At 47.4% G+C, this 27,952-nt stretch overlaps 2 long non-coding RNA genes across 2 annotated transcripts; one reads left to right on the forward strand and one right to left on the reverse strand.

The window, feature by feature from the left end:
• Positions 1 to 259: 259 nt before the first annotated feature.
• Positions 260 to 3,853, forward strand: LOC149329249 (uncharacterized). Its single transcript, XR_016285849.1, has 2 exons — positions 260 to 951; positions 3,559 to 3,853. It is a non-coding gene; the product is annotated as an uncharacterized LOC149329249 (long non-coding RNA).
• Positions 3,854 to 21,947: 18,094 nt separating this feature from the next.
• On the reverse strand, positions 21,948 to 25,514 carry LOC149329250 (uncharacterized). Its single transcript, XR_016285850.1, has 2 exons — positions 25,198 to 25,514; positions 21,948 to 23,755 (listed from the first exon to the last, which is right to left on the reverse strand). It is a non-coding gene; the product is annotated as an uncharacterized LOC149329250 (long non-coding RNA).
• Positions 25,515 to 27,952: the final 2,438 nt, after the last annotated feature.

Genomic DNA, 27,952 nt, shown 5'->3' on the forward strand with positions numbered 1-27,952 from the left:
GCTAGCCTGCCAGTGTCGAGACGGCGTATGCAAGGAGATCCTTTGCACGGGGCACGAGAAGCCAGATGATGGGTAAAGTACAGAGGGCAAAACACATGTCTAGAACTACCCAACTGTGTGTTCCACAGCTCCTAAAGCTGCTGCCACTAGGAGCACAAAAAAAACGACGATGAAATCCTATGCGTTTAACAGTATTTACTTAAGTACAGACCATTTTTAACCAGACGTTATCGCTAGATATCGCATGTTCCGCCCGAAACAGGCATAGAACGTGTTATGGAAAAGCGTTTTGCCCTCTGTACCTGAATCTTATAGCACCTCTAATTTCAAGGTCTGCGCAATGCAACTTTTGACCAGCAAATGATCTGTGTGTTCGCCACCAGTTCCGTGCGCTAAAAAAGACAACGCACACGCGTCGAAACGTAGTGAGTCACATTTCAAGATGGCAGACAACAAAAGAACTGCATGCTGTCCTTGTGTTAGCCTTGCAAAGCAGTTCAAAGATATAGGCTATCTGGCCCAGCAACCGTCCCCCTTCAAGCGATATCAAAGCGATTGTAAGCTTTACAGTGGTGTGAAGACAAGATATAGCAAATCACGTAGTCCACATCTGCGACCGAGAATTTCGCGCAGCGTCGAGGAGCAGCGAGAAGAGGCGGGTGGTCGATGGCGACTGCGAGTCAGCGGTACACGCTCGTCGGATTTTCAACCGAGTTGGACTGGAGGCCCCTACGCTTCGTGGAGCCAGTTCCTCCGGTCAGGGTGTGTGGCGCCTGCGGACTTGTGCGACCGGTGACCGCCTCTTTTCCGTGCAACCACATCCTGTGCGAGTCCTGTTACGATCAATCCGCCCAGGACAGTGCGCGTGTCTATCCCCTGGATGGCCACCGGTGCTTCGATTATGATGTGTACTTGCAAGAGGTCCCTACCGACGTCCTGCGGAGAACTGCGGTAAGTAGGGAAGAGTTGGGACAAGTGCTGTGTTCATACGTGTTATTAACCGTCTACAAGCGTTTGCAAGACCGTGAACTGGTTTCAAGCGAACGTTCGCTGAAAGTTAACGCTGCTATTTTCCGGTTTGGTACCGAAAGGCGACAGCTTTTTGCAGTATGAGTGGCAGGGATGAAAACAGGAAGGTTGACAGGAAGAGTTGCAGATGTGGTCTTTTATGGATGCAAGAAAATTTAATCTAGCTTCATCAATCACTTCAGGGCAGGATTGATATGATTAACGGAAAGGTGATAAGGATGGCGTTGGAGGTTTGTGAATATAGATGTTATCAGGTCGTGAAGGAGCGGGTGAAAGATGTTTGCGTGGTATGCGTGGTTCCAAGATATGAGTTTTCTCTGGAAGGATTCCAGAGTATGATTAGCCTAACGCTATGCGAGTCATAGAATTTGGCATTTAAGCGGTACAAAAGGTAAATGGGGAATACTGCAAATATGAAGAGACAGTTATGCACATAGCTAGTCTTCGAGTTAAAAAAAATACAACAGCTGGGCTTATACGAAGAAAGCCACAGGAAAGCTCTGCGCTCTCAGCCGACCTTATTTGGCGTTGATCAGAGCTTAATACGCAGTAGCAGAGGTAGGGATGAATATTCAGAGTAAAAAGTACACGAACAGATATTGCTAAATGATCCATGAAAGTTAATTGTCTCCTTTATTATGAAATGTGTGCGTCACGTATGCCGTTTTTCTTTTCTTCGAGGAAAGCGCTGTACAATGAGCAATACTTTCTACTTTACCCTAGCACCTTCACCTGAGCTCTGCCTTTATTTAGGTTGCTTACTGGCAATTGTTGCTCACGCCGCTTCTATAAGGAGAACATTGTTAGAAGAGTCCGTTAGGATAAGCACATTTGGCCGCTGAGAAAAGGTATGGCACGGTACATAGCGATAAACATACCAAAGGGGACCATCTGCTAATAGGGACACCTTAGAGAAGCTCCGGTTTAATTTCGAATATCTTAGGCTTTTCTAACGTGCGCTGATATCGTATTGTACACCTTTCAATTTTTTTATATTAATACCACATAAGCGACGACCGTTCGCTTAATCGGTGCCCTGTGACGGAGCAAATCGGCAAACTCAGCAAGAGTTTTCATGCACAAGTAGCACATGGCCGTGCGATCGTCGTCTCTTGCGATGTTCTTAAGCTGCGCACAGCAGCCCCTTATTCTTTCTTTGTCGTATCGCATTCCTTGTAATGAGCAGGACAAACTACGTAGCCTGAGCTCCTATCAGTATGCTAAGCTCCTCCAGCGAATCTCACATTCAATGATTAGTTTCTTATATTAGCCCCGCCGCGTTGGCTCAGTGGTTACGGCACTCGGCTGCTGGCCCGAAATACGCGGGTTAGATCGCGGCCGCGGCGGTAGAATTTCGATGAAGGCGGAATTCAAGAGGCCCGTGTACCGTGCGATGTCAGTGCACATTAAAGAACCCCAGGTGGTCGAAACTTCCGGAGCCCTTCACCATGGCGTCCCTCATGGCCTGAGTCGCTTCGGGACGTTAAACCCCAATAAACAAAGTTTCTTATATTAGAAAGGCTTAGCGTAGCACGATCCGCTACCACGAACCGGTTCCTGGAGGCGCGAGCTACGCATGCGCAGTTGCCTTTGAGGAGCGTACACTTGCCGCTGCGCAGTCGGAGCTCAGTTCTCGTGTAAACAGATCACCGTAGCAGATCGCGCAATGCTAAGTCTCTTCTTTTGTTTCCAGAGGTTTACAGGATTGTTTCTGGCCTACTTTTTGATAACTGGGTGGTAAAAGCGCGAAGAAAAAATTTAGTAGGAAAATGAGGGCAACTTAATATCTCCGGTGATGTCGTCCTTTTGTTGGCGCTTGTCAAACAGTGCAGGGTAGGCGCTGCTGGCTTGGCATGGATAAGCAATGCTTAAGCTTCACTACGCAGTCTTACAGCCGAGCGGTTGAAATGCAGGGGCGCGGCGGCGCCAAATATGTCCATCTAAACCGTATACAGAAATCACATTTCTGCGCACAGCTGCTAATATAGGAGCTCGCATTGCATGATTGTGTGTAATATATTCCTTGGCCTGTATCTTGCTTATATTGGCAAGGAAGGGAAGTAAACATATCACGATTGCACAAGCGTGCTATTTCTATTTTCGTTGATTATGTACGAAGTAGATCAGTTGCAAGTTCAGCAGTAGTGTGTGTGTGTGTGTGTGTGCGTGCGTGTGCGTGCGTGCGTGTGCGTGTGTCCGTGTGCGTCTGCGCGCGTGTGCGTGTGTGTGCGCGTGTGCGTGCGCGCGCGTGTGTGTTTGCGCGCGCGTGTGTGTGTGCGGGCGTGTGTGTGTGTGTGTGTGTGCTGCATGCTTATTGTTCCCGCCTGTTCTTTCTGCGCCAGTTGTGAACCTTGGCCCAGCATAACACGTTACTGTAGAATAGACGTTTCAACGTATGGTCAAGTTGTTCATGTAGACAAAAAAAAGCCCGAAACGGTCGGCACAAGTGCAAAATGGACATATACCAGTTTGTATGTTGTGTTCCTAATCTTTTACCGCATGTTATGCCTTTCGATCTTTCCTTGGCAGGTCAGATGCTGGAACGAACAAGCTGGCTGCGAAGCCACGGTGGCTGCTTGTGACCTCGGCGACCATTTCCACAACGACTGCCGCCACCACTCGACCTCCTGTCCCAAGTGCTCGGCGTCTGTTCTCTGCACCGACACCCACGCACACCTGACCAGCGACTGCAGCGCCGCCCTTTTGTACGCACCGCCTTCAAACCAGCGGGGGCCGGACCACAACAGCGAGGCGGCAACTTTAGCAGCCTGCATTGAATTGCTGGACCAACGCACGTCTGTCATAAAAGCTGGGCTAGAGCAAATTCTCAATAACCACAGGGTCCACAACCACACACTGAGCGAAGTCCGGAGCGCTATAGGATCGTTGAACGAGGGAATAAGGGGAGAGCTCGCCGAAACTTCACGCCGTGGCAACGGCAGTTTCGTGGGAAGTGCAGCTGACCTGGCCAGCGTTCTTAAACAGGAAGCGACGGAATCCTTAGCCGCGCCCGGCATGGCTCGGAGCGGAGTTCCTGATCAGATAACCAAACTGGAACAAACACTAGGGCAGGAGTTTCAATCCGAGCTGGGTACAATTAGCAGCAAAGTCCAAGAGAACGCGACGAAAATAGACGCCATACACTCTCAATTGATCGAACAGAGCCGAGCGGCCCTTGATCGTATCGGCATAGTGATGTCACAAACGTCACTAGAAAGGGCAGTTTACGGGTTTGCTGTTGAAAGAATCGGCTATCTCCAGGGCATAGCGGCCAGTGACGGATCGGCCGAATTTTTGACTGACCGCGTCTACCTTCGTGGCTACTGCATGTCTCCCGGGCTGCGCCTGATGAAACACGGCAACACAGTGTCGCTGCACGCTCGGGTTCTTTTGCATAGAGGAGAAAGCGATGACTCTCTCGAATGGCCCGTGCGAATGGCTGTCAGGTTCAGCGCCGTACACCCGGACACTGGTGAAGAACGCGTAGATAACTATATTCACCCTGCCTGCGAACTTGTTTGTTTACCAGGAACACCGCAGAACGAGCCAAGATTACGCGGGTTACCGCCCGCTTTTCTAATGAGCGAGCTTCGCCGTGACGGGTTCGTGAAAGACGACCTGCTTCTTCTCAGGTATGAGCTCATTTGCCGAAGGAGACTTAGTACCTAAGCGGCACTTTCGTTTTTGAATGCTTAGTCACGGTGAATCAATTCCAGGTGACAAGAAATTTGTCTTCATCTGAAATGAACTCAATGTCTACTTGATACTAAACCTTTCATAACCTGTGTTTAATAAAATGTTTTAGTAATTTAACCAGCTGTTAGTATGTTTTAGGAATTGTTTTAAAAAGTGACGGACGATTATATCAAATGGCGTATCAGCTGTGACATCAAGTGGTTTGCCTATCGTGAACAACGGTCATTTGCAAGTGATTTAATGTCGAAGATTTGGTCAACAGGTTCTTCGTGACATTTCGGGGATTGGAAGTGCACATATGCTTTATATTTCCACGAATCTTTGCACCGTTTGTTTGTTGTGTTTATTTGTTCATGCTTCAAGGCTGCCGGCACGCCGCTTTATCGCTTCGTTTGTGACGCAAGACGTGCCTATAGAATTATCTCGATTGATCGCATCCAGGCGGAGGCGATTCTACTTTGTGCCAGAATGTTCTAGTAACTTCCCAAGCTTGATATCGAATGTTCGCTGTCAGCTTTAAAAAGAGCTCGGCCGACAGCGGCGGGCATTCTGTCCGACGACCGCCGAGCACGCTTGTTGCTACGCCGCCGCCGAGTGGTTCAGTTCTTTGCGGGCGCAAGTCAGCCCAAATAAAGAGTTTCGATTCGAGGACATTCTCGCTGTTTTCCTGTCGCCGAACTGCAGTCACCACTACGTGACAATATCTATCTGAATGTCCGCGAACACGTTGAAGAAATGAATAGCCCACTCTCGCAAACGTTAAATGAACGCAGCCTTTAAAATTGCAGTGGACACTTAAGCTCCACCTTAAGGGTATGACGCGATAACTTAGTGGGTTAGGCTTCCATTCTTAGCAGTTCGACACCTTTGAACATACTTCTCATTAAAAAGTTTTTTTTTTAATGAATTCGTAAATTACGCACTAAAATTTTTTAATCAGCATCGTCAAGCATTGGCTTTTCATTATGAGAATTTTGATACCTTCGAACCCCTTTTTGCATTTTTTTTTCATTTCTTCAATCACCGAATTACAATGATTTCATTAACTAGCCCCGATTATAGGTCGCCGGTTCGAATGCCCGCTAACCCTGCTAGTACGTTTATGCTGAATCATGTGACCCCTGCTGAATCTGCTGCTGCTGAATTTATGCTTAATCGTGTGACGTCATCCGGAACATTCTGCGGAAAACGGTTCGCATGGTATGTTTTTTTTTAATGCAGTCTCCGATTGTTACCGACGCGTGTTGCCGAGCACGCCGGCGGCTTTTCGATCGAACGAGCTGCATACGCTGTCCCGTAATGTGTATGCTGCTTACATGTTAGTGAGAACTGGAAATTCCGAATGAAAATGTTTTTGTACGCATTGAGATTTGTAGATAATTTGTTGTTGTGCATATTACCCATTTGAAATGCCTTATCGTCGTGTGTCAAAAAATAGCGGACCTTCTGGCTGTGAAGTCATCATGCTCAGATGCTAGTTCTCTTTTTTCGTAGTGAGACAGCAGTCTTTAATGATGTCAGCAGTTTCATAGCCATCTTCCTCGATAATCACTTTCAGAATATTTTGCTTGAACTTTTCCCATAAGCCCAATCTTACTATTCCTACGTGCTCATTGTGGCGTACTTTTTTTTTGCTTTTTCATTGTGTGACCACTGGATTCTTTGTTTCGTTTTGTCTGCATAGGTTTTGATAGCAATAAAGAAAATGGCTCTCCTCGATGCGTTCTAAAAGTCATGCCCAATTTAATGAAAGAGCCCAGCGCTATTCTCACACCATTTCTTTGCCTTATGCCGTTATGTAGAGGCGTAAAATAGCTTATCCTGCTCTGCGCGTGTAGATTTAAATCTTGTCTCGTGTTCTTGTAAAGTAACCTTTTGCTGCGTAACTACTTTGAGTTTCGTATTGTGATTATGAAATAATACATTACAGTTAATTCAATATTACCACTAGTGCTTCTTATGTAAGAAACAATTATACGAGCGGAAGCCCTGTTAACAATGATCTCCACTGTCTCAAATCAAATGTAAAGGGTCAAGGTCACGTACCCAATGGTCACTCGTATGATCACATTGTCATACAACCATACTCGTAGCTTGGGCCATACCACCTCACAGCTCGGTTTGACCGTGTGAGGCACTGACAGCCATTGTCAATGTGGTACCTAGTGTCTCAAATCAAATTTCAAGGTCAAAAAGGTCAAATGTGAAAGTCACTTGTCAAGGTCAGGTACCCAGTGGTCATAGACATATGATCACGTGATCATACTGACATAGCTTAGGTCATGCCAATACGCAGTTAAGTTCGGTCTGACCTTGCGAATCATTGAAGGCGATCGTTTCATCCGAATCGAAATTGGAAGTTGTAACCCGAGGTGTACAGCTCTCGCTCTGAAACTCGATCAAGACATTCCTCTTGGGGCCGATTGCTCCCGAGTGCTCGCACAGAGTCTCCCCTTGAACTGTACCAGTTGGTACGTTCACACCTGACAATTCAGCGCAACAGGTGAGAAGATGACGAAGGGGGACGACCCAACGAGAGCGACAACTTGTAGAATGTCGTGCGCCCACTACAATTTTCCAGCCAAAAACCCTCGTTCGCCTACGGCAATCTTGCACTTTTGTTCTAAAAGAGAGGGAGATGTTCCTTTTTCTGCATGAGAGGGAAGTTGTTGAAAGTACACAATACAGCAGGAGTGCGAACGCGAGGAGCGGGTCGAGACAGGTACTTTTTCCTAAATATAAAATACTTCCGATTGCCAAGCTATATCATTTTCGTTTATGCCACCCTTTAAAGCGCGAAATTAGTAATTATACGAGTTTTCGCCGTGAACTGGCTAACACTGAGCCAAGGTGCAGAGTACACAGTGCAAGAAACGTCAATCAGTGGCATATTAAATCATAGGGAACAACAATGGCTTTCAAACAATAGAAATCATACTACCACGTATGCTGAATGCCCTTTATTTAGTAATGTTACCCTAAGAACCACTTTGTACAAGAACTTCTTAGAATACTTTTTGCTAAATGACCCTCCATTGCGTTTTCAAAGCAAATTAAATCTATCATTTCGCCTATTTACTTCATGTATGTGGCTTCATTTCTATTACGAGATGTACCTGTTGTGATCTTGTGTAATGTTGTTTAGTACATATGTATAGAAAGTTGTGTGACCCACTGTGTCCATGGCGGAGTCAAGCTATCCAAGATGTGGTGAAATAAACATGTTATTATTATTACTCTTGCCAAGAGAATGCATCAATGTAACCTTTCGACAAATTTCTTTCACACTCTCCCTCGAAATCTGGGAGTGACAGTCGGCGCTTCAGGTTCACGCAGTAGGTGGTGAAAAAACATTTATCTTCTAATAAATTGTTACAAGGAGGTGATTGGGGTTGCGCCCTGTATCTCCTCTCAATACTATTTGAAGCCTGTATTCCGGTGCCCCATTGGCAAGCAACCTCGCCCGCGTCCGTTGACCAAAGGGGGCATCTACCCTCACTTTTTCGAAGATGCGCGACTGACTCATTTCCCTGACGCTAACCCCTTCAGTCAGCAGAGCTGGAAGTGAAGAAGCGGTCGGTGACCGAGGGTTTTTGGTTGGAAGAAACCTTCCTGCAAGTCATCTTTCCTGCAATCTACTTGTTCTCTATTCTGTTGATATAGCCACCACCCGTGCCTTTATTCTTCGTCTTTGTCGTGAGTGTCGCGTTCAACTTCGAGATGGTGTCCACTGGCTCACAGGACACCACAATCGCGCTTCGCTCTACGTGGCTGTAGTGAGAGAAATGTGCGCTGCATACATAGGCGTTCTCAACATTTTGGCAGAAACGCGGGCCTAAAGAAAGAGGCCTGTTGCCATAGGCCCGCAGCCATAGGCCGCTGGCTTTTATTGGGTTCATTAGAGACTTTTAGCAGAGCGGCTATGCCAGTGGAGAGCGCCCAACGAGCTGGAGTGCATAAGGCATAATATTCTTTTTTTTTTATCATACAGATGGATTATCATAGCAATCACCTTATGATTAGTAAGTCTGTGGTTGAAGCTCGGTTTTGAAACGCGGCACTGTTACTATCATTAAGGTCAATGCGTGACTTCGATCTGCGCGGAGAGTTCTGAGTAAAGCCCCCGACTCCCCACACGCGCGTCCCCCGCAAAAGATGCACAAAAGCCCGGAAGTCACTGTCCGCTTCGCAGCGTCGCCTTGCCGGCATTGCTCCTAGCATTGCTCACCGCAAGCGTCCGCCGGGGCACCAACAAAGCATGCCGTCGTAGGGCTCGTTTCCGGCCTCTGCCACAATGAGTCAACGGATAACTAGCCCTGTCGATTACCTAGAACTTGTCATCCTTGGAGAGGCGACACGCTTGAAGTGGGGCGGCGAAAGGAGAGAGAATCGATCGGAGAGAGCGCGGGCTTGAAACATGAACGCCCTAAACGCCCGCGGCGGGAAGAAACGTGAACAACGAAGCGCGTAGGCGCCGCCAGTTTGCTCAATTCCTCTGTGTGACTTATGTTTTGCCCTTGCAAATTTTATGAATATATTTCGCCGTCTCGTTTTCATTATCTTCTGCATTCGTCGTCTCCACCTTCATCATGGCCGAACAACCACGTTTGCAGAGGGTTGTGCCCCTCCGAAACAAGTGCAAAAACAGTTTATAATTTACTCCATCGGTTCAGGATTTCCAATAACGGAGAGGCTTCTCTGTGGATCGAATTTACATCCCTTACTGAAAGCTGTGCTTTCATCAACTGCGGTAAGAGTAGGCGTAACTGAAGTCAGATGTCCAAAAGAAAAAATATCTTTTATGTGAACAACATGAATAAGCCACTGTGGGACATTCAATGAAGAGACCCGTGCATACAAGCATACGAGGGCCCGCGCCGCCTGGTGAGGCCCTGTGATACCAAGAGTAATGCCAAACGCACATGGATAAATGGAAATCCTGTACCAATTTATTTATGGTGACATTTGCAAAGAGCACAAGGTAGCCAAAGAAAAAGTACTGTAGATCTGCACATATGCTCAGGGCGGAGGCCTACGTTGATATATAGGTGCGTCGTGACCCGGAGCCGCATCTTACCCAACATGGAGCAGCTGCACAGAGCGGTAGTGGCGTACGGCCGCAGGTGACACCCCACAGCGGCGGGCTCAGAGCGGACTTTCATCAATGGCGTTCCGCTGCATCAAGGAGACGCAGCGGCAGAAAGGCTGCCTGAAATGCCCAAGCGCGAAATTATTGTGAGAGAACGGCAGAATTTTAAAAATCGCCAGCTCAGTATATCCGCCAGGGGATATACATAATTAGCAGCAAAGAGTACAGAACGTTACCAGAGGAGTGGCTAGGGACAAGGTGAGCGCAGGTGCTTTAGCATGCCACATGCATATAGCTGCAACTTTCCTTCAAGCTGGAGACACACGGCGGACCTTTGAAGCAAGGACTAGGCGTCACGTGACGTCCCATTTCCGATCCCTATTGGGCAAAAATGTCCTTAAGCAACGATGACTAATGCCTGTGAGAGTGCCGATAGTGGAACACAACTCAAGAACGCAGCAGCATTTCCCCGACCCTCTTCCAGCCAATGGCGTCGGCCTGTTCTCATGACCCTGCTAGCGTGACACTACAGGCAGCCCTGCCACAGTGGAGTGAGGTGTCTTTCCCTGACCATAGAAGGACGGGATTATCCCCTTTTAACTACTATTCGCTGCTTTGCCACGCTAGCAGGCCGACGCCACTGGCTAGAGGGAAGAGCCCTTTGATAGGGAAAAACCGCTGCTTCCTTGAATTGTATCCGACTATGGCAAGCTTAAAGCCATCTGCAAAGCGGAAGGGGGGAGAAGGGATATACGGACTGGACATGGGAGGGGTCATTCCCCTCCTGGGACCACGGGGGAGCGGCCTTGATCCATAGTGGAACGTCATGCGGAGCCTGTGCCTTGGCCGAACTGTCAATCGTGTGAATCGGCCACACGCCGCAGCCGCTGCATTTTAATTCAGGCAAAATGTCAAAGTAGTAGCTGGGCCGAAGCCAGAGTGCATCAACGAAAACGCAGCTAGTCCAAGCTCTTATTCCTTTCACGGCGCCATGGCGGGCACGATTGCCTCGGTACAGTTTAGGCGCGGAGAAGTACAGGTGGAACATTAACGAGCTTTCCGGAGCCTTCTAGAAAATATGTAGCCTACTCTTCAGAAATATGAACTCAGTAGGTCTGGATCGTCCTGCACTCGCATCCGAGCAAGAGGCAAAGTTACCTGATACGCTTGAATGCTGCTTCCCGCGTTGCCATGGAAATGACCACGGTAACCGAGTACGGAGGCTAGGGACAGTGAGTGAAGCAGTGGCTGCAGCAAAAAAAATAAATAAATACATTCAAAATGGCCATGGAGAATCATAGGGCGCGCTGGGTATCACACCTCGACGCAGCACGTAGTACATGAAGATCATCGTAATGAAAAGCCACTCACCAAACTGGGCGCCCCGGAGTCCTTCGACATCGCCTATGCCGCATAGTAGCGGGCGCTTCTGTATTTAGCCTTTGCGCCCCCGAACAGATCATGCGACCTTGGAATCGGCGGGGTATCTAAGCAGCAAGTGAAGCAATAACCGCGGCTTTTCTAAATCGCATGCTTGAGCTTAACTTGAATACCGCCCGCAAAAATATACTTAAAGCGCAACCATCCGCGTTATATGCGAATGAGGCCTGCGAATCCATGGGCCGTCCAAAGCATTCCCAATGTGTGACTTGTCCGATACTGCTTACGGGGCACGGCGCGGCTTTCGAGACAATGATGTCATCTTGAGCAGCGACGAATAGAAGTTACTTACGGCCCCTTGCGGATGTAGCCACCATGCACGGGCACAGTAATGCTCTCCACGACGGACGACGCAATGGGTGTCTTCGGGACACACAGCGCACTACAAGCAAAAAGGAGAACAGTTTAGTACGAATAAAATACTTGTATGAATCATTCTTCGCATGCACTAAAAGATGCAAAGTACACAAGAAAGTTAAATTAAAGGAAGACCCGGGCAGAGTAAAAGATGCGCGAAAAGCGTAGGGAACAAAAAAAAAATTGCTGTACTACAAGACAAGAAATAAGCGGCGTATCATTTATACATTTTCTTAAAAGAAGGTAAAGAGACATCGCAGCAATACAAAATATAGTCACAAATAGCAAACAGCAGACTTAGAATCACCGACTCAGATTTTTTTAAAAATATAGGAAGATAAATGATTCCAATGGACAGTCCGTTGAAAAAAAGAACGTATGGAAAGGCATGTGCTAGAGTGGAAAGGCGACATGCTAAATCGATGTCAGTGTCTGAAACAACGTGGTGAGAAGTCCAACGGGGACGAGTTCGCCTGCGGGTTGATATTCAGCTTCTTGGAGTAGAGAAGAAAAAAAAGGATCTTAACCTCTCCATTTTTCGGCATACTTCAGCAGTAAGGATACTATTACCAGCTACCACTGCTGACACAGATGCACTAGGCATGTGCTTAATATTTAATGGACGCTCTCCGCGTTTAGCGCAGATATTTGAAAATATGTTGGGCCAAGATGACGCTTTGGTGTTACTAACTCGATGAGACTAATAACTCCTCACTGCATTAGTGAATCTGCCATTGATCCAGTAAGAATAAAGAAACAGGAAATCTTTGTTAGTCACTCGCAGGAACGCAGTTTCTGCAGAATTTAGTTGTATTTCAGGTTTTGTTTGGACCAGTTTGATCAGAGATGCAACCACTGAAAAAGAGCGCAGTTTCACTGTCGTTATATCACCAACATGCATAAATAGGGGACGGAGCCAATACCATTGCATGATTACCAAAGCACGCGCTCTATGCAAAGTGTGAAGCACCAGGTGAACAGAGATGATTCGTGCTGCCCAAAAGTTAAGATACTGGAGAAAAAGTGCAGGCCTCCGCAGAAAAACTATTGGGGCCTGTAGACACAGTTATGCTGACACGCTGAAGTTCCACCGCATTAGGCTGTAGAAACATTGCAAATATCAGGGAGAAAGTCTGCGAATACTGTTATCAAGGAAATTTCTGGGCACAAGACGAAAAACTAGAAGTTCATACCCTCTCGTATTCCTGCATGATGGGCTGTAGTTAGCCGTCCTTCCTTAACCAGTCGGCAGTAAGTGCTTGAAGAGTAGAAGACACGGCGTAGTGTCCTGGCGCTCGTTGAAAGGACACCCTGCTGCCTTAACCTCCATTTTTATAGGGGGAACTCTCGTGACCTTACAGGTTTAGTTCTAGGCTGTTAGGGGAAGTGCAGGATAAAGAATAGAATTTAGGTCAGTGACCTATAATAGGCCGGGTATATTCTGGCCGGCAGCTATAGTTTTTCAGCGCTTATTTGTAGGTTAACTTTTTTTAGAAAGATAGTTATTTCTTTTCTAAGGGTTCGATCGGCATTTGCGGAAGGCAGAATTTTATTTTATTTGTGCACGTGTTTTCAAGTGCTCTTTTTTGTTTTGAGCCTGTAGATATTCTAGCATTTGGTGGTAGCAATAATCGAGTGCTGCTGAGGTGGTTAAGCTACTGAAGGTTAAATGTAAGGAGTGTGAGGCGTCGGTGAATTTAAAAGAAACGCGGCTCGAATCGGTGGATGAGGCCGAAGGCGCAGATTTTATGTGCAAATGCTGCGTAGTAGGTACACGCCTGGACAGGGCTGAGCAGGCGAACACCAAACTAGTGTTACGTACGGATGCTCTAGAAAGAGAGAGGGCAGAAAAGCGCAAGCTTGACGAACAGCTCGGTCAGTTGGAGTCGAAAATGGCTGACACCGCCATTGGAAACCACACTGGCGGACATTCAGCGCCAGCCGCGTGGATGGGGCTTGCACTGGCATGGACAGCGATAAGCAAGTAAGTCAGACAGGTTCAGACAGGAACATCTACGCACAGGTGGCAGCTTGGAAGTGTAGAGGTGATGGAGAGAAGGTGAACAAGCTAAACCCAAAGAATGAGGTCACAGTTACTGATAAGAGGCAGCAAAATCCGGAAGTTAGGAGGGAGGGGGAGAGTACCCTAGTTCTTATCGCTGGTGACTCCAACTTGAGGAGCTGCAAAAGAGCAATAAAGAGAGCGTGTAAAGGTTGATAGACGGGTAGCAGTTGGGGTATTCCCAGGCAGGACAATAGACGAGGTACTGAGAAAGACAAAAAGTGAACTTTCGGAGAATGTTGCAAGGCCTAACTTGGTAGTGGCAGCGGCAGGGCTAAATGATGTCCTGAATGGTGACGCCCCACAAGTAGTGATAAGATTATCTAAAGGAGTGGACTGTATAAGGGCGATAGCACAGCAAGCGCAGATCGTGGTGTGCACAGTGCCCGAGGGGCAAGGAAGGAATGGAGAGGTTGCCAACGACGTTATGGATCTTAATCTAGAGATAAGGCAGTTCAGCCTCGAGAAAGGCTTTGAGGCGGCAGACAAAAACAGGGAAGTGCGCAGAGCAGGCTTGGGAAAAGGCTTTAGACGAGATGGCATTCATTTCAGTGGAAGGGTAGGAGCAGAGATAGGCTGGTGCCTGGCAGGCCGAGCTGTAGCTTTTTTAGGGGGTCCACGGTGGCTCTGGGCGTAGGGGTAGGTAGAAGCGAAGTAGTAAATGTAACAATGCAGGCTGAGCCCAACAAAATGACTACTAGGAGGCCCAGAAATAAAACTACAAAAAAGAAATTGAACGCTAGGATAAGTTACATAAACATGCAAGGGGATAGAAAGAGAGCGAAATGGCTAGAAATAGAACAGCAGTTCAAGGATGAAGCAGTAGGTGTGTACGCTCTATGCGAGACACATCTGAGGGATCTAGAAGATCCACCTTTAGTCGATGGCTATGTCTGGGAAGGGTACAAAAGAACAATAACAGAGAAGTAGGGAGGAGAAGTAGGTATGCTGATACATCAAGGAACAAATTGTCAAAGAATAACACCAACTTGCAAAGAACATGTCTGGGTATCAGGTAGAATTGCAGGTAAAAGTACATGGCCAGGGGTAGTTTATTTAGGGACCGGGGGCAAATGCAAGGCAAATGCAAGGGGGCAAGAAAACAAGGATCTAGTTAAGTGCCTCAATGACGATATAAAGCAGTTTGGAGACGGTGCCGATATTATTCTGCCTGGAGACATGATTGGCCACATCGAGGATCTGGATGGATTGCACAAAACACATCTGACCGGAACCTGTTCACTGTCCAAGCAAAGCCTCAAGCAGGGCCACTCACGTACCCTGCCGACGCAGCGAAGGCTGCCCTGCCGCCTCTTGAAAGCGACCCGCAGGCCATTCAGTCGGTATCCCTTCAAAGCTTTCTTTCACTGGGAGCGGCCTGCACCAATTACGTACTTGTGTTTTCGGCGGATCCCCCGGGCCTCTATTGAGGCGATGCATACAACTCCCAGTTTGCCCGCGTTGCAGCGGTGGCACAGCCCACTTGAGAGCTCAAAAAGAAAAAAAGAAGGCCTCAATAAAACTAGAAACCTAACGTTTTAAGCGTATGCCCCCTACAGCCGTTAAAGGTGCACTGAAGAGGAATCTGAACTCGTCTTTTTGCCGCCGGAACTCGATCTACACGTTCCCAGCATTCTTAGAAACTTCGACTTATTGCCCCGTGTGCCCGATTTCCCTAATTAAATCGGATTAACGTCAGGCTACAGCCTTTATTTTTTGAATTCTCCCCGTACGATGGATGGAGTCGATCAACGCGCAGAGTGCCTTTCAGCCAGCTCCGTGGAGGCTTTGTTTTCTCTTTATTTTGTTTTTTAGGTTTCCGTGAATAAATAGTTTCATTCGCAGATAATATAGCCACAAAATAAGCCCGCAGAAATAAAAATATGTGCGGACTATTTGCTTCTACGGATTACTACGTATTACTTCGCAGATGAGCGGCAAGCAGCCTCGGGACTGGGTGAAAGGCACTCCACGCGTTGGTCGAATACGCCCACCGTACGGGGAGAATTAAAAAAAAAAAGGCGGGAGCCGGACGTTAATTCGATTTAATTAGGAAAATCGGCCACACAGGCCATAAATCGATGTTTATAAGAATGCTCGGAACGTGTAGACTGAGTTCCCGCGGCAAAAAGATGAGTTCAGATTCCTCTTCACTGCACCTTTAAACATGGCGTTGCCAATACAGCGGAACGGTCGCGGAATATAAAAAGCTACAGCTGAAAGAATATTTCCGTTTTTTTAGTTTCTACTATAACTGATAAAGGCATATTAAACACACAAACCACCCAAACTTTGTACCCTCTTTAGATTATCTATGTCTGTATTATAGCACAAGTCCCATATTAGCAACCATGATTTGGCTCACAGTGCAACTAGGACGGGCCACGAGACGAAAGAGTGACACGAACAAGCGCGGACTATACACTGGTTTTTATTGAAGAACGAAAGGTGTATATTTACAAACATTAAAATACTTATCAAGACAATAGAAGTCATCTGGAAGGCACGTGGGTGGTCAGATAGATCCTCTCCGATAATGCAATGAAAGGGCTGCTGATACACATCGTACCCTTGTGGTGAGTACAGATGGCCCCCATTACCTCGCGTGTTAGTTTATCGCTGTGTCGGAACAGGATGCGCGTGTTCTTGCAATCAGGAGCGGATTCGCGCAATGCAAATGCGTTCCTGATTACAAGAACACACTTCGCTAGCAATATAAATCTGCTTGGGCTGGGCATGTGCTGCGATGGCAACATAACCGATGGTCGTTAAGTGTAACAAACTCAATTCCAAGGAAAGGGAAGCGTAGCAGCAGGGGACATCACAATATTGTATGGGTGGTAGAGATTAAGAAGTTTGCGGGGATAGGGTGGCCGCAGCTGGCAAAGGACATGGTTAATTGGAAATATATGGGAGACGCCTTTGTCCTGAACTGAGCTTAGGATGTTGTTGATGATAGTTCAAAATTAGTTTCGGATGAAATTTTATTTTTCTTTTAATCCTGATAATGTAGGCACTGTCGATGTCTTCATGAGGCGACACGGGGTTTCTCGCCGTTTCTCGTGCATGGTCAGACAACGCCGGATTTGTACTGAGGCGTCATATAAAGCTTTTGGCCTTAAAGACCGTTGTGATTGCAGGCTGACTGATGTGATGTCTAGAGTTCTAGTCACACGTCTCCCATGAGCCATAGGACATTTTTGCTTTGTTGTAAAATCTTATGACGCGATTTGAACCAGCAACGGGTTGTGATGCAAAAGAAACCACGGGGGTTTACAGGGTTCTCCAGCTTGTCCGAACGATTTGCCGCCGGGGTAGTGGTTCTGGTTCCATCATCCGATAGTCCGGCGCCTGGGACTGTTTGTGTATGAAGGTGGACCACAGGCGGAGCGATGAGTGCTGCTCGGGCACACTTTTCGGGAGAACACAATTTAATGATTATAACGGAAACATAGGGCTTTCTGGGCGGTTTATGTGCAAACAATACTTTTTCTTAAGGTAATCCTATGTAGATCAGAAGGGCAACGCTGGTAAAATCAGGAACGCTCACTCGGGCTGACTCACAAAACAAAAGCTTGGTCATCCTACGAGCTCACTAAAACTGACTCGTACAGGCACTCGAGGTCATGAAGAAATTTATTTAGGCTCACAACTAGCTAGGGACCACTCAGATTCACCGGTCATCTGGGGCAATCACTCATAACCACTCACGACTCACTTCGACTCAACTCATTTGTGCTCACTCATTTCTACTCTCGACACACATCAGCATGTGTATGTGGTACGTAATATGAGCTAGAGACAGGTAAATGTAACGTGTGTTGCCGAGCTAGTTGGCTTTGGATTTTTGAGAAAGACATTGGGCTAAGTACACACACAGAAAGACGAGGAGACGAAGGACAGGTGCCAACTACCAAATGTTTGTAGCGAAGTTAAGCACACTGAGCGTGATGGCTACTTATTTAATGCCGGATAGGCTTGTTTTTATTAACGGTGCAGTGCACCAGCTGTTGTTGAATTTAGGATTACATTGCCTTGACACATGGCTGTAAATACTGTATACACAGATTTACTTACTCGAAACACTTATCGAGAAAACAAAATGTCGCCTGATTTTCGTTTTCACCGTTTCAATCTGGCCATCCCGGTTAGGGCAGATATTGCAGTGGAAAGGAGTACGGCATGGAGACATGAACGACTTTAGTGACGCCTGTTATGTCACATTTTTTTAAACTTAAAGTGAAGGCTGCGCCGGGCCATTTCTCGTGTCGTGTTCGTCGTTCGGTGCAATTTCACGTGCACCGCATGCGCCGCGATGCCAGGAGAGAATCGCAATCTGAAACGAATACTGAACCAAACTTTTGGAGCTGCTCGTTTGCATGCAAACAAGAGCTTGACTGCCAAAATTGTTAAATGCGACAAGCATTTCAGAGCAAAAAGCAGATAACACGTCTTTTTTCGCGATTTATTGCCCTATCGTTGCACCTGGCAGCCGCCTGTGGCAGCTGCGACTGGACGTCATAGATCCGCACGCCCACTCTTTCCGCAGGAGCATCACTGCCATCGCAACTCAAGGGTTTTGCCAGTTTTGCGTCGGCAGCGTCAGCGGTTCGGAGCCTTATCGCTTGATGTACCCAAACTGCAGTGCGACATCGCGTTTCGAGTGACGCGACCGATTACCTGTCGGACGACGGTGTCATAACGTCACGCTCTCCACCTCATGCCGACCGGGAGGGCTTGGCGCGCCCTCATAAAACATCGAAAATAAGACCACCCGCTGAGAAATCTGCAAAGTGGCGACTAGATTTTGATGTGACCACATTCCGAGAATCTATTTTGAGCGTTTTTGTTCAATTTTAAGACTATGCTTCAGTATCCGTTTAATCTAGCGTCATGCAGGTTGCAGGCATGGCCGACAACTGAAAGGGACTCCAGTGATGCAGATGACGGCGCTGCGCGATGAAGCAGACAATCCTAGTAGTCCTCTCGAAAGCACGCGACTTCTGGCGCGATTTTCATGCGATATACTTTGTAGTCTCATCAGGCAAAAAAAAATATCAGCGGCGTCCTCAGCAAAATTGGCTTTTGAGGAAAAGAAATGACGCAGTAACTATCTCACATACCTCGGGGACAAGGTACTGTGGGGTGGTGGCAGTGTCATGCGGCTGAGTTAAGATTTTGCTTCAGTATCCATTTATTCTCTCGTCGTGCCAGGCCCCAGACATGACCGGCAACTGAAAGAGACTCCAGTGATGCAGATGACGGCGCTGCGCGATGAAGCAAACAATCCTAATACGTGACTTCTGGCACGTGACTAGCACGTGGCACGTGACTAGCACGCAGAAGTCACGTAGCACGTGACTTCTGGCACAATTTTCATGCCATATCCTTTGTAGCCTCATCAGACACTAAAAAAAACACAGCGGCGTTCTGCGCAAAATTGGTTTTTGAGGAAAGGAAATGACGCAGTAACTATCTCACATATCTCGGTGGACACCCGAACCGCGCCGTAAGGGAAGGGATAAAGGAGGGAGTGAAAGAAGAAAAGAAGAAAGACGTGCCGTATGGAGGTCTCCGGAATCGCCCTGTCATGAAATTCCCTGATTCGCCAAAACGGCTACGAGGTGGTGATCTCTTTTATTACTCCCAAAAACAGGGAACCAGTCCATGGACCGGTTGCGATGGCTTAGAGGAGGTCGGCGGAGATCCCTTGGAATGTCGCGGCCTCCACCGCGCGCTGAAAAAGCCGGCGTTGGTCTGCCGGCTCGGAAGTACGCAGGAGAGACTCCCACGTCTCTGGGGTGTTTGAGTTCACATCGTACCGGGCTGTTACATAACTCAATCGAATTAATCATGAGTAGGACTCAAAACCGTAACGGCACAAACAGTAAGCATCGCTTGCCACTGTATTAGACCCCTACGGATCGCCACAGGCTGTATTGCAGTGCCTTTGAAAGTGGGTCGAAAATATTGAGAGCACTAGTCTGCTACGTTGGAGAAATGCGAAGGAACTGAGTTATTGTTGCATGTATTAGGTGCTTCGTTTGGCTGCTAGGCGCTTCGCTTGTGCACTGTCACGGGACTTTAAATGACTTTGGAACTTTTCTGTTTGTTGTCACAGGGCAGTTATCATATGACCCTTGAATGAGGTTACAACTTTTTCAAGTTCGTTGTCACATGACACTGTCGTATGACTCTTAATTCATCGTCGTCCAGTGACCCTTATCACACGACCATCGGGCACCGTCATCACTCTTTTTTAGTTTTCGCAAATCATCCTTGGTTACATCACACTTGTCACATCACCCTTAGATGACGTCATCACTTCAAGCAACGCATCGTTCGTTACATGAAACATCGTTATAACCAGTTTATACATTGGCGTGACTACATACTATACAGTCATTAAATATAACACATGACAGGTACCACTTCCTGTGGACACATTTTACGGACGCGATCTGCGGGCAACTTCCGATGACGGCTTTTTGATCTCATGGGGCGTTAATTCTTTTCACTTTAATAATGCTCAGGTATGCCTGGGATGTTGAAGAACGCCGCTTCACGAACATCCTAAAGCAACATTTTTAAAATTTCTTGCTCCGCTTTGTAGAAGCTCGTTAATATGTAGTAATAATACCTATATCTGTGAATCGCACCTTTCTCTCTGCTCTAGTGACTTTTTGAGCGTTCAAACGCCGTCGGTCTTCAGCCTGCCCCACCGCCGACCGGCGGGGGAATTCCCTGGCGATCGAAGCACCCTGAACGGGCAGAGCGACGCTGCTTATTAGCCGCTGCAACAGCAGCTGCCTGACATCTGAAAGCATCAAATCAACAGTCATCTCTCAACTGGCATACGTAGGAGGATGCGCTATTTCGATCCTTCGCGCGCTATCGTGGGGGTCTATCCTGCATGTATAAATGTAATATTGTGACGAAGACGAAGCTGGCAGTGGCGCGGGACGGAGAGCTCGCGCTAGGCCAGCGGCCATTAAATCATCTCATAGCCATCGTTCACCACGCCTCATTCTTCGGCTGGCCGCCACGTAACAATATTTAGCTCATGTGTTCATGTTAACGCAATGCAGTGATTGAGCGAGTTGATGAGCTCTGCTCAAGAAGTGCTTCAAAGACGTCTCAAACACTATTATTTAGCAATTCAGTTTCGTTAGCCCCACCATAGCACCTCTCTTGCGCTGTACTGTAGATTTCGGCCTCTTGATACTCTTTCCTCCGCTTCCAAGCACACTATGGAAAAAAGGCCCAGGTAATGGCATCTGACGTGCCTTGAGGTAAGCCTAACGGCGGGAGATTTGCAACCACCGCCGCAGGCACGCGCCAAACAAGGAACGCTTAATACACAAAGTGGGTTTGGTTTGGTTTGGTTTATGGGGTTTAACGTCCCAAAGCGACTAAGGCTATGAGAGACGCCGTAGTGGAGGACTCCGGAAATTTCGACCACCTGGAGTTCTTTAACGTGCACTGACATCGCACAGTACACGGGCAGTGCTATCGCAGTCGGTCGCATCAATTGTATTGATTGTCCCCGAATTTTTTCATGCAGCTGGGATAGCGAGCGGCTCTCCCATCCTTCCCTTTGTAAGACAGGCCTTCGGCTCTCGAACTCTCGGCGGCTGGCGCTTAAGGACGACGACGACAAGTGAAAACCATGTCGATGCTCGTGCTTGTGCTGGACTGATCGCCGCCTCTGGTTTGTACCGGGACTGAGCCGCTAGCCGTTCGCGTCGCAGCGCCTTGAAAGACGTCCTGCACTACGTTTGGTGGAGGTGCCAGCGATCCCCTCACCCTGGAGCTTCGCAGAAGTGTTTTGCCTCTCATTTCCGCGATGCCTGAGACCGCCACCCAACCTGCATCACCACTTCCCTCGGTTGTCATCTGTTCCGGCATAGCGCGGCACTTGACCCAGCCTATTTCAGCGGCACGTATGACACTGATGTGGAGGATTGGTTGGCCTCCTATTAACGCGTGAGTGCGTATCATAAGCGGGACGACAGCGTAAAACTCACCAACTCAATGGAGCGTGGTCTCTGTCAGCAATGTCAGTGCTGAAGGGAAGCTAATTTTACTTACCAGATAAAGGATATGTCCCAGAGAATCCTTCAGTATACTTCCAAGTGTGACATTGGCACAACTAAAGGTCCCGCATCTTGTGTCTTCTGCTATTATTCGATATCCATGCAACTCGGCAGTGGCGACATATCAGACACTCACTTGTAGCGTTCGAGAGAAGACATCCAGTCGCAAAGAGGAAAATAAAAAAAAAATCGAACTTTATACAAAGCCCTCAACAACGGTACAGACAATACGTGCGTAGAAAGGCAGACACTGAACACTCAGCTGACACCTGGCTTCACTCCCAGCTCTGTTTTAGACTTTCCGCTGCGAAACATGTCCCAAAGCCAAAATCTTTACACGCTGCACTCATTTTCATGAAAACAAGCACCTGCTTTTTGCTGTTTCAACAAACATTCGATGACTGTGCGTAACGTGCCCTCTTCTTCCTGGTCAGTCTGCAGGCGCGGGGCAAGTGGATGGCCAGAACCTCGATGACCCTGTTGCGCCACTTCAGTTGCTGGAACACAAGGAAACTCTCGCTGCAGCTTGGATGAAGTGTGTCTCCCAAGCCCTTCGGTCTTACTGGAACCACCTTTCAGCATGGCGCGCCGAAAAAGTCACTGATAAAGCAGCACCCGTGCAGGGCGTTGTGGCACGTACTATGCTCTGTTTTCTTCCCAGCGTTTTCTTTGGTTTCTTCCCAAGATAATACGCTCTTCGATGGTTGATGGCCTCGACACCGGTTCACGTTACCTCGAGCGGCTTTGAACTACGGAATCAACTGCTGCTATACTCATGGAGTGAAATTCGTCGAAGCAGTCTTGTTCCTACTTTAGTTAAAGCAGGTATCAGCGCAGCAGCAGAAATACCACCTTTAGCTGATCATCTTCCACGTAGCCGCCACTGATTAAGTCATCGAGGTCAAGGCAAGTATAACAATTCCATCGGCTCTCATATCTTGATTCCATTGGCCTTTGACAAGAAGAAAGAGGGCCGCTGGCCCGTCCTGCAATTTCGCGGTGTGCCTCTTCAGTTGGATGTAGGACGCGCAGTTTCACCGCATTTCTAAATGGCCACTGGACCAAATCGTCTATTTCACCTTTGTGCAAGCGAAACTGCGCGCGCAGCTTAATTCTTCCGTAATCTAAATTCACTAAGATTCCAGGTGACAAGCAGTAGCCTTGAAGGTAGACTTTATCGAATTCAAAACTAGAGCAGTCATCTTGAAGGGCTGCTTCTCGTAGAGATGCGACGCCTTTTACGTAAAACTCACACAACGATCCCTGCCGGTGCGCCCATCTCACAGACTTTTCGATTCTCTTCATAACATCTTCCAAAGTATTCATCTCTTTCTTAGCTTCCGCGATGCCCTCTCCGATCTGGGAAGCCTCTTCAGAACGCTCTTTCGCCTGCTTTAAAACCTCACTTCTCAGTAAATTTTCTAACCTTTGTACGCTGTTAGAAAGCATTTCCAGAGTGTCGCGGCTTGCAGGCAAACATTCTTTCATTTTCTCATGAACTGCAGTGATTTCATGCAAGCATTTTTCTTGAAAGTCACATTGTCCTTTCACTCTTCGGGCCATATCGCAATTCACCGCGCCTTCCAGCCTGTTAAAGCCTGCCCACAATTCACTTAATTGTTCCTGGCAGCTGTTAAGCCTGTAAACAAGTTCGTTGAGTCGCCTACTGGTCATTCCAAAGCCATTGAGCACTCGCTCCATAAGTGCCTTCATTTCTCCAGCCTGCTCTTCTAAGGTGCGTCTGAGCGATGCAAGAAGCGCCGTGTCGTCCTTTGGGTTGGTATATCCTTCGCGTCCGGATGCAAGGGGCGTCGTAGTAGCACAACATTCCGATCTCAAGTGCGCGCAGATGCCGCTGCAAGAAAATGTGCGCGAACACCTTGGGCAGCGAACTAAGTGGTATTCGCATTCACGAGTGAAGTGATCGGCAATTTTTGATGCACTGAGTACTACTCCGCAGCCTCTCCCTTCGTTCCAGCACATGACCTGCAAGAAAAATACCCGTCCCGATTGAAACACATGGCACTTAAACGCGACAAAAAGAAAGTAGTCCTGATTAGGTAACTTATCCACCGATTATACTGCACCAGTTTTGCTGCGACAAATGCGTGCGGTGACCATCAGTCGTACTGAAAATTCGCTAAAATTTTCCAAACACAATAAGAAAATTTAATCTAAGCCCTCTGGAGCATCACAGATATTTGGAAACTCCTTTGAACTTGCATGGCACGTTCGTAGCCACGATAAATGATTTTCCACATTCCACATATATGCTTTTCCACATCTGTATGGCAGCATGCACGATATAGCACGAATTTGTTGCCCTAAGAACTAAGTTCCAAGTTGTGATATTGCCGGCATATGTTGAGCAATGTTTCTTCGAACTCTTACATGCTGAGGGTGACAACCACACGGCGGTACCTTCGACAAATACGCCCTTCCACTCTTGGAGAGATACTTCAGACAGAATCACCTCACTCGGTGCCACTTTAGATGAGCGAGTTTAGCCCAGATAAAAGAAGCATGCCATTGGTACGCGACTGTAGATCTCATATCCACAAACTGAGGGTTTCCATTGGGTGATTCTCGGTCTCCAATCCTCAATTTTCAAATTGATGCACTCTAAGAGCCAGTCAGGGAATTCTATTTTCGCTCAACTTTTAAACCATGGAAATAAAAGTACTGTCTGCTTTATTATTCTCAACGCGAAGTCAGTAACACATGGTTCTTACATTTCCCCCAGGCAAAAAGAACAAAAATTTAAAACCAGTTCTAACCGTTGAAGAGTTTTGTTCCAAAGTTGGTGCGAATTTTTCAATTAAATGACTGCAGCTTCTGCTAGGGTCACGCCCCATTCCGAACACAACTGGATGCTTGCTTACAGCCTTTTACTGGTTTTTCACCATCATTACACGAAAGCTTTTGTTGCAATAGTTAGTCTCGAAAAGAGACAGCTGGATAACCAATTACCAGAGTCTTTTCTAATGCTCATCTTACTCAGGCGCTCCGTCCAATACGTTGAGAGCATTGCAGCTCTCGATTAGCGGAAAACCCGGCGTGGCTCCGTGTCTCGAAAATTCTCATCGAAGAACTTTTGATCACCGAGCCATCTAAATTTCCGTTTCAAGAAAAACTGCATCGTCAAGAGCTCGAACCGAACCTTGGTCCTTTGGGTCGCGAGCCGGCCAAGCTGCCTCTGCATTAGGGAACGTTTGCTGAGTAAGGATAAACGGAGGCCTTGCACGAACACATCGCCTAGAACAGGGTGCATATTGCAGCAACGCGTAGTTCATTAGCATCCCGAATTCGTGGCGCTAATTAATGTCACTCTATAGCGCTGTTGCTCAACTGTCTTAAGGTGGACTGAAGTCTCTCTCCAGTTTACACTACAGAAGTTACGAACATGAAACCGAAGAAATTTCACTTACCTCCCTCCGCAGTAGCTCGTCAGCATCGGTGTCCCTCAGCTCGACGTCACCTTCTTCACATTGCCTGCCATCCAGAGGGCAGACGACGTCACGGCCCTGCGAGCTCAGCGCGCAGCAAGGCTCGCACAGTGAGTGCCTACAGGGAAGCAAGGCGGCCTTTCTGCGAACCAGACCACAGGCGGAGCACACTGCGTATTCCGGTATGGGTTTCACGAAGCACAGGGGTCTCCAGTCGAGTTCCACAGAGAACCCGACCAGGGTGTACTGCTGGTTACCAGGAGGCATCGCTAAACGCGTCCGCTCGCTGCTCGGAGGCTTGTATGAGTAGACTTGCCGCCCCTTAGCAGCGCGCTCTTATCGCTCGGTCTTTTTATGCTCGCCAGTTGCCAAGACAACAATCGGTGCGCTGTCTGGTGCCTTGCGGTCGTCGCTGGAAGAAAGAAGCACATCAGACAAGCGTCAATCTACTGCCTCAGTAAACAGCTCTGCACATCCAGAATCGCTTTCCCATGCACACTGACCAGCAGAATGTTAAATTTCTGTGGCACGGTTTTGTTCGAATAAGGATTATAACATTTTCGACATTGATGTTTAAACCGGCTACAAAAAGTTAAAATTAGTGTTGCGTACTATTTTCACTATATTATGCGTTAGCTGTAGTAAAGTCATTAACTATTCTGTTTTCTCGGCATCATCGTCCAGTCGTCTCGCGCAAATAGCACAACTCAAGCTTTCTGCCAGCACTTATAGTCGCATGCTTATATCTTATGCTTATTTCTTAAGCATAAACATAACCTTAATACTTATTTTTAATTCTGAGTCGCCGCGGTGGCTCAGTGGCTATGCCGCTCGGCAGCTGACCTGAAAGACGTGAGTTCGATACCGGCGACAGTGGGTGAATTTCGATGGAGGCGAAATTCTAGAGGTACGTGTACTGTGCGATGTCAATGCACGTTAAATAACCCCAGGTGGTCGAAATTTCAGCAGCCCTTTACTATGACGTCCCTCATAGCCTGAGCCGGTTTGGGACGTTAAACCCAACTTAACTAAACTCCTTCTAATAGTGACTTGAATCCTGCATTGTAGCCATTCTTCTGTAAAGTAAGTTCTTAGTGGCACTCAGCAAATAACGGTAATCGCTATGATTTACAGTATTCGCAGGCTTCCGACGAAAGTGTGTCGCAAACAATGAGCAAGTACAAATATCTTGTGGCCAGAACAGAGGCTAGGAGCGTACAGATCTATACAAAGAAGGCGGCATTAAGTAAACAAAGGAAAAACTGAATTACGGTGGAGGGCGCACGCAGGGAAAAGAATGCACTGGCGAAGTGACTTTGTTAATCCGGGCTTGACCCACATTTTTTTATTCTTTACTCTGCTACATAGAACAGCGGGGTAGAAATTATCACACACAGGAAAAAAAATGTTCATCGGAAGAAAACTCCAAAATGCCGACCACAACAATCCATTCTGCGAAACAATGAAAGTTCACTTTGTTTGGCGGAAAAATAAATTCTAGGCAGGCGCAACATCTGGTGAAGTAGCTAATTGAATAATGGAATTGAGTGGGCGAGTTGGTTTTCCATCTTGACAGTGAAAGCGCTCAACAGGACAAGGACGACAGAAAAAGAAAGATATACAAAGCGCTTACTTTCAACTGATTTTATTTCGCAATCATCGCCCGCTCGTGCTATCTCAATGATTGCGTAAGCGCTCCGTCAATTTTGTTGTCGGATAAAGAGATGTCCTATCTTACATCGGGCATGCCGGTTGTCTGAAAGAACGTGCCAGCTATCACTCGTTGGTAATGTTCTTGTAAGCATGCGCAGGTGATTACCATAAGTATAAAGTTGCTTTTCGCATGAAATAAAATCAGTTGAAAGTAAGCGCTTTGTATGTCTTTCCTTTTCTGTCGTCCTTGTCCTTTTGAGCGCTTTCACTGTCAAGAAGTAGCTAAGACGTTTTGATGACAGTGGTCTTGCTTAAATACGTGTTTCACCGTCATCCTGGGCTCTGTACTCGTTTCTTGCTGATCTTTAAGATAGATCGCATTTCGTCAAAACACAAAACATTCACAACTGATCGGGAGCACAACAACGCCGACAAAAAAAAAAAGCCAGAAGCAATTGACTGGGAAGGTGCTGATATCATGCACCTGCCCTGAAGTCTTCAACAACGGTACACACAGCACGTGCGTAGAAAGGTACATAACCAACACTCGGCGGCCACCTGAATGAGCTCGCAGCTCACTGTTGCAAATTTCCGCCGCGAAGCACGCCCAAAGGCCAAAGCCTCTACGCGCTGCATTTTTTTTCATCAAAACAAGCACCCGTTCCTTGCTCTTCCAGCAAACAGTCGATGGCTGTGCGTGACGTCGCCTGTGCCTCCTCATCAGTCTGGAGCTACGGGAAAAAGTGGGTGGGTGGAACATATGTGACCCTGCGGCGCCGCTTTACTTGGTGGAACACAAGGAAACTGCCGCTGCAGCCAGCATAAAGTTGCGCCCGTGTTCCAAGCCCTTTAGGCGTTACTGAAACTATCGGGGGCAGAGCACAACGGTAGGTCTAAAAATTAACTTGCAGAAAACTACAGTATTGTTCAACAGCCTAGCAAGGAAACAGCAGTTCGCAATTTTTAGCGAGGTGCTGGAAGTAGTAAGAGAATATGTCTACTTAGGGCTGGTAGTGGCCACTGGTCCTAATCATGAGACGGAAATAACTAGAAGAATAAGAACGGGGTGGAGAGCACATGGCAG

Source organism: Amblyomma mixtum, chromosome 9 (assembly GCF_055824585.1).
Source record: "Amblyomma mixtum isolate Tamu chromosome 9, ASM5582458v1, whole genome shotgun sequence".
NCBI lineage: Eukaryota > Metazoa > Arthropoda > Arachnida > Ixodida > Ixodidae > Amblyomma > Amblyomma mixtum.